We start from the raw sequence: 13,389 nt of genomic DNA on the forward strand, positions 1-13,389 counted from the left end.
CTGATCCCCACTCCCCGTGCAGTCCAAAATCCACATAAAACATTTAACTCCCCCAAAACTTAATTACTAATAGCTTATGTTGACTGGAAGCCTTAAGGATAACATAAAGAATCAATTAATGCTTATTTTGTATATTATATGTATTATATTCTGTATTCTTAACATAAAGGTAAGCTAGAGAAAGGAATGTGTTATTAAGAAAATCATACGGAAAAGAAAATATATTTACTATTTGTTAAGTGAAATTGAATCCTCATAAAATTCATCATCCTTTTTGTCTTTAAGTTGAGTAAGCTGAAGAGGAGGAGGCAGGGGAGGGGTTGGTCTTGCTGTCTCAGGGATGGCAGAGGTAAAAGAAAATAAGTGGACACAGGTAGTTCAAACCCATGTTATCAACTGTATTTACAAATTGTCATGCTATATCTGTGTCTCTAGATTCATTTGCATCTACTCTATATATTGATAGTTCCTACCCAGGTTGACAGCTTGATTAGATTTTGCATTTCATTGTCTTTGGAGATAGATAAATATATTTTCTGTCAAAGGCTAAAGATTTTAAAATTTGAATGGGAACTTCATTATTTCATATGCTTCCCAAGACTATGCAACTGTTTTGGGTATTAAAATATTTGCTTCAGTTTGAAATACCTCTTTGTATATTAGGTCCAACATAAAACATGTTTCCTCAGAAATCAACATTTCCCATGTCTCTGATACTGATGCTATAGGAAGAGAAATAACAAAAGATTGCTGTCAGTATAGCCTTGTCCATAATATTTGAATAGACTAAAAATTCAAAACATGCAGATTATAGTAGGGAAGTGGGCTCTAAGAGGATAATGCAATTTTTTGAACTGGGATTTGAGAATCTCGGTTTTGGGTGACTAATTTCCAGGAACTATTTAATGCTGCATTGTGATAACATGTATTGAGAGTTATCTGCTGCAGTGGCAGTGGCAGTAAGAGCAGAAAGCATAAAACTAAGGTGGTATGGCTTTTGGAAAGCCTCATAATAATGCCTTCTCTCTATCACAACCATCACCACATTTCACATGCATAATAAGAGAATTAGTTGTGGGGTGGGGAGAGCGGGGAGGGATAGCATTAGGAGAAATACCTAATGTAAATGATGAGTTAATGGGTGCAGCACACCAACATGGCACATGTATACATATGTAACAAACCTGCATGCTGTGCACATGTACCCTAGAACTTAAAGTATAATAATTAAAAAAAAATTTTTTTAAAAGAGAATTAGTCCTCACAAATATTCTTCCTTCCATTTTACTTGAAGCACATGGGTCTTTTTGGTATATCTTTTATTTGTCCATTTTTGATAAAAGACAGAAAACTATTCCTCCTCTACCAGAAAAAAAAAATCCATGGTCTATGGAAATAAAGAACTAACAATCTATCTCTGAGTAAAAGGACGCAATAGAACTTTGTGGGATCTGGAGTCACTTAGGAAGTATACAGGGCTTTTATGTTCTGTTAGGAAACTACCACTTAGCTTTAGCCAATTCTTTTCATGTTGGAATACAGACACAACATTTCCAGAAACTCAAATTTTTATGTGAAATTGCACTATAGTAAATTATTTGTTCAAATTCTTAATAAAATATTATTCAGCATAAACCAAATGCTCCAGTAAGATTTATTCAGGCCCCAGACCGCTGGTTTGCCTTTGAGTGTCCTTTAATTTGAAGTGCTACATGCCTTCTAACATGAATTATCTCAGTGCCAGAAGGGTCCACCTGCCTGCTTGAAAAATTTTGTAATAGTCATTTCTGTAAGTTGAGATTGTGGTTTACATGCCTTTTCTGTTAAAACTTAAAGCATCCTCCTTCAGTTAACATAATAAATTATTTAAGCTAACAGAAATAATATTATACCTTATCATGAAAAATTGGGTATTATTTTCTGATTGGCTAATTTTACTTTCCCATCCTTCATGGTCCAGAGCAAATGTCTTTTCCATTGTGAAGGGCTTCTAATATAAACATTCCATTTTTTATCTTTCTCTCTATATTCTCAGCACTCTATAAAGTACCTCAACTGTGACAAATTGCCATGAAAGTAACATGCCTTGGTCGGTCTTCTTGTTCAAAAAAGAATAAGAATATGTGAAGCAAATCTGAACCCAACGACAGCTTGGAGCCAAACCAAGCCAAACACAGACAAAATAATTCTATTTCAGCCAATGTATGATAGGTGACTGAGAAAAAATATTGTATTTTTTGGGTGGTGTGTTATGCAGCAGTATTGTGGCAATAACTACCTAAGACATCTGATTAGAGTCTTATCACAATTATTAAGGGATCGTTTGAGGTCACTGTATTCCTGGAGATTAGAGCACTGAAATAAAAGTAAAAATTGTGGCCAGGCACAGTGGCTTATGCCCGTAATCCCAGCATTTTGGAAGGCTGAGGCGGGCAGATCACCTGAGGTCAGGAGTTAAAGACAAGCCTGACCAACATGGAGAAACCCTGTCTGTACTGAAAATACAAAATTAGCCGGGCATGGTGGCGCTTGCCTGTAATTCTAGCTATTCAGGATGCTGAGGAAGGAGAATCGCTTGAACCCATTGAGGGGAGGTTGCGGTGAGCCAATATTGCGCCATTGCACTCCAGCCTGGGTAACAAGAGTAAGACTCCATCTCGAAAAGAAAAAAATTAAGAAAAAAATTTTGCTTTTAATAATTTTTCTTGAAACTATTCCTTGTGAAGAAATAACTGCTCATTTTGAGCAAATCTTTAAGTGATCCTTGAAGTCCATGAGGTTCTTGTTTATTATTCTGAAAGGAATATTTGTGATATAGAAAGAAATATGGCAATCATCATTCACTTTCCAGTTGAACAAACACCTTTAAAAATATTAATTCTGTTTTTTATATATATACTTTTAGCCCTTACTCTATGCTAAATGTAAAACAAAGAGATCCAGAGATTGTAGGTGAGGAAGAGATCATGAGTTAAATAGGAAAACATCCATGAATGGATTTCAAGTAAACTTTGGCTCTGTTAATATATAGCACAGAATGTTACTAGGTATCATCAGTGGTCAAGTAGCCCCTAAAGGAAAAGTTGGAAATCATCTTCCAGGAAGAATATATAGAAGAGAGGAGGAGAAAACTGAGATAGAACTCTGGATAACACTAACGTTTAAATATAAGACAAAGGAAGAAGAAACCAAAAATGAGAGCAAGGACTGGCCCTAGAATTAGAAGAAATGTTTAGAATAATTGGCATCACAAAAGCCAAAGGAGGAACAAATTTCAATTGGGGTAGTTGGTAGAGTAAAATATTTGAGAAAGTGTGGGCTATATAACAAGGAAAATTATTTATTAGATTTGGCAATTAGGAATTCACAGATAATTTCAATTATAGAAAATTTTAAATGCAGAAAGCAATTAGCCGTGTTATAGTAGATTGAGGACTGGATGGGCTGTTTAATGGAAAAGGCTTAATGGATAAAACTTTCCTAGAAGCTTGACTGTGACTGAAACTGGGATTAAAACACATCTATCTGACTCATAATTTTCACATGCTTGCTTTTGAATGTTCTATTAAGCCTTCTTTGTTAAGATACATTGATGAATTCTTAAAATGTTTGTTTTCATTTATTTTATCATTTTGCTTTTTTTAAAGTATTTTTTAAAATTTCTACTTTAATGTTAGATTCAGTGAGTACATGTGCACGTTTGTTACACGGGTACATATCATTGTGCTAAGTTTTAGGGTACAAATGATTCTATCACCCAGTTAATGAGCATGGTACCTAATAGGTAGATTTCTCAGCCCCTCTTTATCTTCTTCCCCTCCAGTAATTGCTAGTGTCTATTGTTCTCATCTTTCTGTCTATATATACCCAAAGCTTAGCTGCTGTTTATAAATGAGAAGATGTGGTTTTTGGTTTTCTGATCCTGCATTAATTCGCATAGAATAATGGCCTCCAGTTGCATCTATGTTGCTGCAAAGGTTACATTTTTTTTTATGGTTGCATACTAAAAATGCATACATTTTTATGGTTGCATGCATATTCCATGATGCATGTGTACCATATTTTATTTACTCAATCCACCATTGATGGACACCCAGGTTGATTCCATGTCTTTGCTACTATGCATAGTGCAGATATAATCAAGTGCATGTGTCTTTTTGGAAGAACTATATATACCCAGTAATGGGATTTCTAGGTTGAAAGTTATATTTTACATTCTTTGAAAAATCTCCAAACTGCTTTCCACAGTGGCAGAACTAATTTACATTTATAAATAATACTTTTTACATTTATAAATTAATATTAAAAAATAAATTTACATTTATTCCAACAGCGTATGTGCATTCTCCTTTCTCTGCAGCCTTGCCGACATCTGTTATTTTTTGACTTTTAATAATAACCATTCTGACTGGTGTGAGATGATATCTCTTTGTGGTTTTGATTTGCATTCTCTAATGATTAGTGATGTTGAGCTTGTTTTTCACGTTTGTTGGCAGCTAGTATGTCTTCTTCTGAGAAGTGTCTGTTCATGTCCTTTATCCACTTTTAAATGAGATTATTAGCTTTTTGCTTGTTGAATTAAGTTTCATGTAGATTCTAAATATTAGACCTTTGTCGTATGCACAATTTGTAAATATTTCCTCTCACTCTGTAGGTTGTCTATTTACTCCGTTGATAATTTCTGTTGCTGTGAAAAGCTCTATAGTTTTCTTAAATGATATAATGTAATTTGTCAAAATTAAACACTTACCAAAAAAAATGGTTAGGGCAAATTACATCCACATGCAAAATAATAAGTTTTTACTTCTACTTCGTATCATACAAAAAATTTCACTGACAATGGTTCTAAGAACTAAATGAAAGAGATAAAACCATGAAACTCTTAAAACATAATAAAGGCATCAATCTTTGTGAACTTGGATTAGACAATAGTTTCCTAGACATAACATCAAAGACACAAACAACTAAAGAAAATAATAAAAAACTTTGTGCTTCAAAGTTTCAAAGCCATGACAAAAGTGAAAAGATGACCCACAGAATAAGAGAAAATACTTGCAAATCATGTCTGATCATGGAATTGTATCCAGAATATATAGAGAACACTTACAACTCAATAATAAAAATACAACCCAATTGAAAAATGTGCAAAGGATTTTTGTTGTTGTTGTTTTTCTTTTTTTTTTTACACACAGTCTCACTCTGTTGCCCAGGCGGTAGTGCAGTGGTGTGTTCTCAGCTCACTGCAATCCCCACCTCCTGGGTTCCAGCAATTCTCCTGCATCAGCTTCCTGAGTAGCTGGGACTACAGGTGCGTGCCACCACACTCGGCTAATTTTTGTATTTTTAGTAGAAACAGGGTTTCATCATATTGGCCAGGCTGGTCTCGAACTTCTGACCTCGTGATCTGCCTGCCTCTGCCTCCCAAAGTGCTGGGATTACAGGTGTGAGCCACCGCACCCAGCCCCAAAGGATCTTAGAAGACATTTCTCCAAAGAGGATAAACAAATGGCCAGTAAACAGATGAAAAAAGATGCTCAACATCACTAGCCATCAGGAAAATGCAAATCAAAACCATATGGGAACACCGTATAGTATGCACTAAGATGACTATAATCAAAGCAACGAAATAATAGCAAGTCCTGGCAAAAATGTGGAAAAATTAAAATCCTCATATATTGCTGATGGAGGTAAAATGGCACAGCTGCTTTGGAAAACCGTCTGGAAATTCCTCAAAACATTAAACATAGAGTTACTATATGACTCACTAATTCTAATCCTAGGTATATATTCAAATGAAATAAAAACATATCTACATGTATACAAAAATTTGTTGACAAATGTTCGTAACAACACCATTCACAACAGTCAAAAATTGGAAATAAGCCAAATGTTCATCAACTGAAGAATGGAAAAGTAAAATGTGATATATGCACACAATGGGATATTATTTGCCAATAAAATAGTACTGACAAATGCAAAAACATGTATGAAGCTTAAAAACATTATGCGGGCCAGGCGCAGTGGCTCACGCCTGTAATCCCAGCACTTTGGGAGGCCAAAGTGGGCGGATCACCTGAGGTCAGGAATTTAAGATCAGCCTGACCAACATGGAAAACCCCCGTCTCTACCAAAAATACAAAATTAGATGGGCATGGTGGCGCATGCCTGTTAATTCCAGCTACTTGGGAGGCTGAGGCAGGAGAATCGCTTGAACCCAGGAGGCAGAGGTTGCGGTGAGCTTAGATCGCGCCACTGCACTCCAGCCTGGGCAACAAGAGCAAAACTCCATCTCAAAACAAAACAAAAAACAAAACAAAACAAAACAAAAAGCATTATGCTAAATAAAAGAAGCCAGTCACAAAAGACCACATATTGTGTAATTTCTTATATAGGAGATATCCAGAATAGGCAAATCTGTAAGGACGGAAGGTGGATTAGTGGTTACCCAGGGTTTGTGGTGGGGTGAGATTGGAGAAGTGGGGAGTAACTGCTAATAAGTATGGGGTTTCTTTTTGAGTGGATGAAAACATTTCAAAATTGATTATCTTAATGATGATTGTGCAACTCTGTGAATACACTAAAAACCATTAAATTTCACATTTTTAAATGGGTGAATTTTATGGTATGTGAAGTTATCCAAAAAAAACTTTTATTAAAACAAATTTATAAGTGTACATTTATTTAACATTTGTTACAATAATGCGGTGACTAGGTACTTGTTATACTTTCTTTTTTTTAACTTTTATTTTAGGTTTGAGGGTACGTGTGAAGGTTTGTTATACAGGTAAACTTTTGTCATGGGGGTTTGTTGTACCAATTATTTCATTACTCAGGTATTAAGCCTGGTGTCCAGTGGTTATTTTTTTTTTTCTGCTCCTCTCTCTCCTCCCATCTTCCATCCTCAAGGAGAATCCATATCTGTTGTTCTCCTCTTTGTGTTCATGAGTTCTCATTATTTGCCTCTCACTTATAAATGAGAAAATGTGGTATTTGATTTTCTGTTCCTGAATTAGTTTGATAAGGATAATAACCTCCAGCCCCATCTGTGTTCCTGCAAAAGATATAATCTTTTATTATGACTATGTACCATTCCATAGTGTATATGTACCACATTTTCTTCATTCAATCTATCATTAATTAACATTTAGATTGATTCCATGTCTTTGCTATTGTGAATAGTGCCGCAATGAACAATTCCATGCATGTGTCTTTATGGTAAAATAATTTGTATTCTTTTGGGCATATACCCAGTAATGGGCTTACTGGGTCAATGGTAGTTCTGCTCTTAGCTCTTTGAGGAATCACCACACTGTTTTCCACAATGGCTGATCTAATTTACATTCCCACCAAAGTGTTTCCTTTTCTCCAAAACCTCACCAGCATCTGTTATTTTTTACTTTTATCATAGCCATTCTGACTGGTGTAAGATACCATCTCACTGTGGCTTTAATTTGCATGTCTCTAATAATCAGTGATATTTAGCTTTTTTTTATGTTTGTTGGTTGCATGTATGTCTTCACTTGAAAAGTATGTTCATGTCCCATGCCAACTTTCCAATGGGTTTTCTTTTTCTTGTAAATTTAAGATCCTTATAGATGCTGAATATTAGACCTTTGTCAGATGCATATCTTGCAAATATTTTCTCTTATTCTGTAAGTTGTCTGTTTACTCTGTTGATAGTTTCTTTTGCTGTGTAGAAGCTCTTAAGCTTAATCATATCCCATTTGTCAATTTTTGCTTTGGTTGCAATTGCTTTTCCTGTCTTTTTTATGAAATCTTTGCCTGTTCATGTGTTCATGGTGGTATTGTCCAGGTTTTCTTGCAGGGTTTTTATAGTTTTGGTTTTAAATTTAAGTCTTTAATCCATCTTGAGTTGATTTTTGTAGATGGTGTAATGAAGGAATCCAGCTTCAATCTTCTGCATAACTAGCCAGTTATCTCAGGATCATTTATTGATTAAAGAGTTTTCCCTATTGCTTATTCTTGTCAGCTTTGTCAAAGACAAACTAAAGATGGTGCTTGTTGTAGGTGTGTAGCCTAATTTCTGAGTTCTCTATTCTGTTCCGTTTGTCTATGTGCCTGTTTTTGTATGAGTATCATGCTATTTTGGTTACTGTAGCCATGTAGTATAGTTTGAAGTCAGGTATCATGATGCCTCCAGCTTTGTTCTTTTTGCTTAGGATTGCCTTAGCTATTCAGGCTTTTTTTTTTTTTTTGGTACCATATATATTTTAAAATAGTTTTTTTTTTTCCTAGTTGTGTGAAGAATGTCATTGGTAGGTTGATAGGAATAGAATTGAAAGTGTAAATTGCTAAGGACGGTATGGACATTTTAATGATATTGATTTTTCTTATCCAAGAGCATGGGATGTTTTTCCATTTGTCGGTGTCTTGTCTGATTTCTTTGAGCAATGTTTTGTAATTCTCATTGTAGAGATCTTTCACCTCCCTGCTTAGTTGTAGTCCTAGGTATTTTATTCTTTTCATGGCAATTGTGAATGGGCTTGCTTTTGTGATTCCTCACTCAGCTTGGCTATTGTTGGTGTATAGGAATGCTAATGATTTTTCTACATTGATTTCGTATCCTAAAACTTTGCTGAAGTTGCTTATTAGCTGAAAGAGCTTTTGGGATGAGACTATGAGCTTCTCTAGATATAGAATCATGCCATCTGCAAACAGGGATAGTTTGACTTTCTCTCTTCCTGTTTGGATGCCCCTAAGTTATTTCTCTTAACTGATTGCTCTGGCTAGGACTTCCAATGCTATGTTGAATAGGAGTGATGAGAGCGGGCATCCTTGCCTTGTGCTGGTTTTTCAGAGAGAATGCTTCCAGCTTTTGCCCATTCAGTATGTTGGCTCTCAGTTTGTCATACATCACTGATATTCTTTTGAGGTATGTTTCTTCAATACCTAGTTTATTGAGAGTTTTTAACATGAAGGGATGTTGAATTTTATCAAAAGCCTTTTCTGCATCTATTGAGATAATCGTGTAGCTTTTTTCTTTAGTTCTGTTTATGGGATTAATCGCATTTATTATTTTGAGACAAAATATATGTTGAGACAAACTTGCATCCTGGGGATGAAGCCTACTTGATTGTGGTAGATTGGCTTTTGGATGTGCTTCTGGATTTGGTTTGCCAGTATTTTGTTGAAGACTTTTGCATTGACGTTCATCAAAGTATTTTGTTGAAGAGTTTTGCTTTGATGTTCATCAAAGATATTGGCCTAAAATTTACCCTTTTTGTGTTTCTCTGCCTGGCTTTGGTATCATGATGATGCTGGCCTCATAGAATGAATTGTGGAGGAGTCCCTCCTCCTCAACTTTTGGAATAGTTTTACTAGGAATGGTACCAGCTCTTCTTTGTGCATATGGTAGAATTTGGTTGTGAATTCATCTTGTCCTGGGCTTTTCTTGGTTGGTAGGCTATTTATTACTGCTTCAATTTCTGAGCGCATTATTGGTCTGTTCAGGGAATGAATTTTGTCCTGGTTTAGTCTTGGAAGGGTATATGCGTCCAGGAATTCATCCTTCTCTTCCAGGTTTTCTAGTTTGTGTGCCTAGAGGTGTTCATAGTAGTTTCTGATGGTTATTTTTATTTCTGTGGGGTCAGTGGTAACATTCCCTTCATTATTTCTAATTGTGTTTATTTGGATCTTCTCTACTTTCTTCTTTATTAGCCTGGCTAGCATTTAATCTATCTTATTTTGTTAAAAAAAAAACACAACTCCTGAATTTGTTGAACTCTTCAGTTTCTTTTTCATGTCTTGATTTCCTTCAGTTAAGCCCAGACTTTGGTTATTTCTTGTCTTCTGCTAGCTTTGGGATTGATTTGCTCTTGCTTCTCCAATTCTTTTAGTTGTGATAGTAGGTTGTTAATTTAATATCTTTCTACCTTTTTAATGTGGCATTTAGTGCTGTGAATTCTCATCTTAACACTGTATTAGCTGTGTCCCAGAGATCCTGGCACATTGTGTTTTTGTTCTCATTAGATAAAAAGAACTTCTTGATTTCTGCCTTAATTTCATTATTTACCCAAAAGTCATTCAGGAGTATGTTGTTTAATTTCTATGTAATTGCATGGTTTTGAGCAATTTTTCTAGTATTAACTTCTATTTGTATTTCACTGTGGTCTGAGAGTGTGGTGTTATGATTTTGGTTCTATTATTTGCTAGAGCATTGTTTCCTGTACAATTATGTGGTTCATTTTAGACCACGCTCCATGTGGCAATGAGAAGAATGTATATTCCACTGGTTTTGGGTCAATAGTTATACAGAGGTCTGTCATATTCATTTGGTCCAATGGTCAGTTCAGGTCCTGAAAATCTGTGTTAACTTTCTGCCTCGATGATCTGTCTAATACTGTCAGTGGAGTGTTAAAGTCTCCCACTGTTATTGTTTGGTTTTCTATGTCTCTTTGTAAGTCTCTAAGAATTTGCTTTATGAATCTAGGTGTTCCCATTTTGGTTGCATATGTATTTAGGATAGTTAGATCTTCTTGTTGAATAGAACTTTTACCATTCTGTAATGCCCTTTTTTTCAGTTTTGATCTTTGTTGGTTTGAAATCAATCTTGTCCAAAATTAGAATTGCAACCCCTGCCTTTTTCTGTTTTCCATTTGCTTGGTAGATTTTCTTCCATCCCTTTATTTTGCTGGTCTTTTTAATTTTTTTTTCACTTATATTTCTACCTTTGAACAATAAACATTTCAACTGTGGGCCAATATAATTTCTTCCTTTATGAAGACTTTTTTTTTCCCTATGTGTGTCATTACATGTGAGATGGGTCTCTTGAAGACATCATACAATGGTATGGGTCTTGCTTTTTATCCAGCTTGCCACTCTGTGCCTTTTAAGTGGGGCATTTAGCCTGTTTACATTCAAAGCAGAGGGAAATTTATAGCACTAAATGCTCACAAGAGAAAGCACTAAATGCTCACAAGAGAAAGCAGGAAAGATCTAAAATTGACACCCTAACATCACAATTAAAAGAACTAGAGAAGCAAGAGCAAACATATTCAAAAGCTAGCAGAAGGCAAGAAGTAACCAAGATCGGAGCAGAACTGAAGGAAATAGAGACACAAAAAACCCTTCAAAAAATCAATGAATCCAGGAGCTGGTTTTTTGAAAAGATCAACAAAATCGATAGACCACTAGCAAGACTAATAAAGAAGAAAAGAGAGAAGAATCAAATAGACCCAATAAAAAAATGGTAAAGGGGATATCACCACTGATCCCACAGAAATACAAACTACCATCAGAGAATACTATAAACACCTCTACGCAAATAAACTAGAAAATCTAGAAGAAATGGATACATTCCTCGACACATACACCCTCCCAAGACTAAACCAGGAAGAAGTTGAATCTCTGAATAAACCAATAACAGGTTCTGAAATTGAGGCAATCATTAATAGCTTACCAACCAAAAAAAGTCCAGGACCAGATGGATTCACAGCTGAATTCTATCAGAGGTACAAGGAGGAGCTGCTACCATTCCTTCTGAAAGTATTCCAATCAATAGAAAAAGAGGGAATCCTCCCTAACTCATTTTATGAGGCCAGCATCATCCTGATTCCAAAGCCTGGCAAAGACACAACCGAAAAAGAGAATTTTAGACCAATATCCTTGATGAACATTTATGGAAAAATCCTCAATAAAATACTGGGAAACTGAATCCAGCAGCACATCAAAAAGCTTATCCACCATGATCAAGTGGGCTTCATCCCTGGGATGCAAGGCTGGTTCAACATACGAAAATCAATAAACGTAATCCAGCATATAAACAGTAATCCAGCATATAAACAGAACCAAAGACAAAAACCATATGATTATCTCAATAGATGCAGAAAAGGCCTTTGACAAAATTCAACAACCTTCATGCTAAAAACTCTCAATAAATTAGGTATTGATGGGACTTATCTCAAAATAATAAGAGCTAGCTATGATAAACCCACAGCTAATATCATACTCAGTGGGCAAAAACTGGAAGCATTCCCTTTGAAAACTGGCACAAGACAGGGATGCCCTCTCTCACCACTCCTATTCAACATAGTGTTGGAAGTTCTGGCCAGGGCAATTAGGCAGGAGAAGCAAATAAAGGGTATTCAATTAGGAAAAGAGGAAGTCAAATTGTCCCTGTTTGCAGATGACATGATTGTATATCTAGAAAACTCCATCATCACTGCCCAAAATCTCCTTAAACTGATAAGGAACTTCAGCAGAGTCTCAGGATACAAAATCAGTGTGCAAAAATCATAAGCATTCTTATACACCAATAACAGGCAAACAGAGAGCCAAATCATGAGTGAACTCCCATTCACAATTGCTTCAAAGAGAATAAAATACCTAGGAATCCAACTTACAAGGGATGTGAATGACCTCTTCAAGGAGAACTACAAACCACTGCTCAATGAAATAAAAGAGGATACAAACAAATGGAGGAACATTCCGTGCTCATGGGTAGGAAAAATCAATATCGTGAAAATGGCCATACTGCCCAAGGTAATTTATAGATTCAATGCCATTCCCATCAAGCTACCAATGATTTTCTTCACAGAATTGGGAAAAAACTATTTTAAAGTTCATATGGAACCAAACAAGAGCCCGCATTGCCAAGTCAATCCTAGGCCAAAAGAACAAAGCTGGAGGCATCACGCTACCTAGCTTCAAACTATACTACAAGGCGTCAGTAAACAAAACAGCATGGTACTGGTACCAAAACAGAGATATAGTCCGATGGAACAGCATAGAGAGCTCAGAAATAATGGCCGCATATCTACAACTATCTGATCTTTGACAAACCTGACAAAAACAAGAAATGGGGAAAGGATTCCCTATTTAATAAATGGTGCTGGGAAACCTGGCTAGCCATATGTAGAAAGCTGAAACTGGATCCCTTCCTTGCACCTTATACAAAAAATAATTCAAGATGGATTAAAGAGTTACATGTTAGACCTAAAACCATAAAAACCCTAGGAGAAAACCGAGGCAATACCATTCAGGACATAGGCATGGGCAAGGACTTCATGTCTAAAACACCAAAAGCAATGGCAATGAAAGCCAAAATTGACAAGTGGGATGTAATTAAACTAAAGAGCTTCTGCACAGCAAAAGAAACCACCATCAGAGTGAAGAGGCAAACTACAGAATGGGAGAAAATTTTTGGCAACCTACTCATCTGACAAATGGCTAATATCCAGAATCTACAATGAACTCAGACAAATTTACAAGAAAAAAACAAACAACCCCATCAAAAAGTGGGCAAAGGATATGAACAGACACTTCTCAAACGAAGACATTTATGCAGCCAAAAAACACATGAAAAAATGCTCATCATCACTGGCCATCAGAGAAATGCAAATCAAAACCACAATGAGATACCATCTCACA

Source organism: Pan troglodytes, chromosome 1, assembly GCF_028858775.2.
Source record: "Pan troglodytes isolate AG18354 chromosome 1, NHGRI_mPanTro3-v2.0_pri, whole genome shotgun sequence".
Taxonomy (NCBI): domain Eukaryota; kingdom Metazoa; phylum Chordata; class Mammalia; order Primates; family Hominidae; genus Pan; species Pan troglodytes.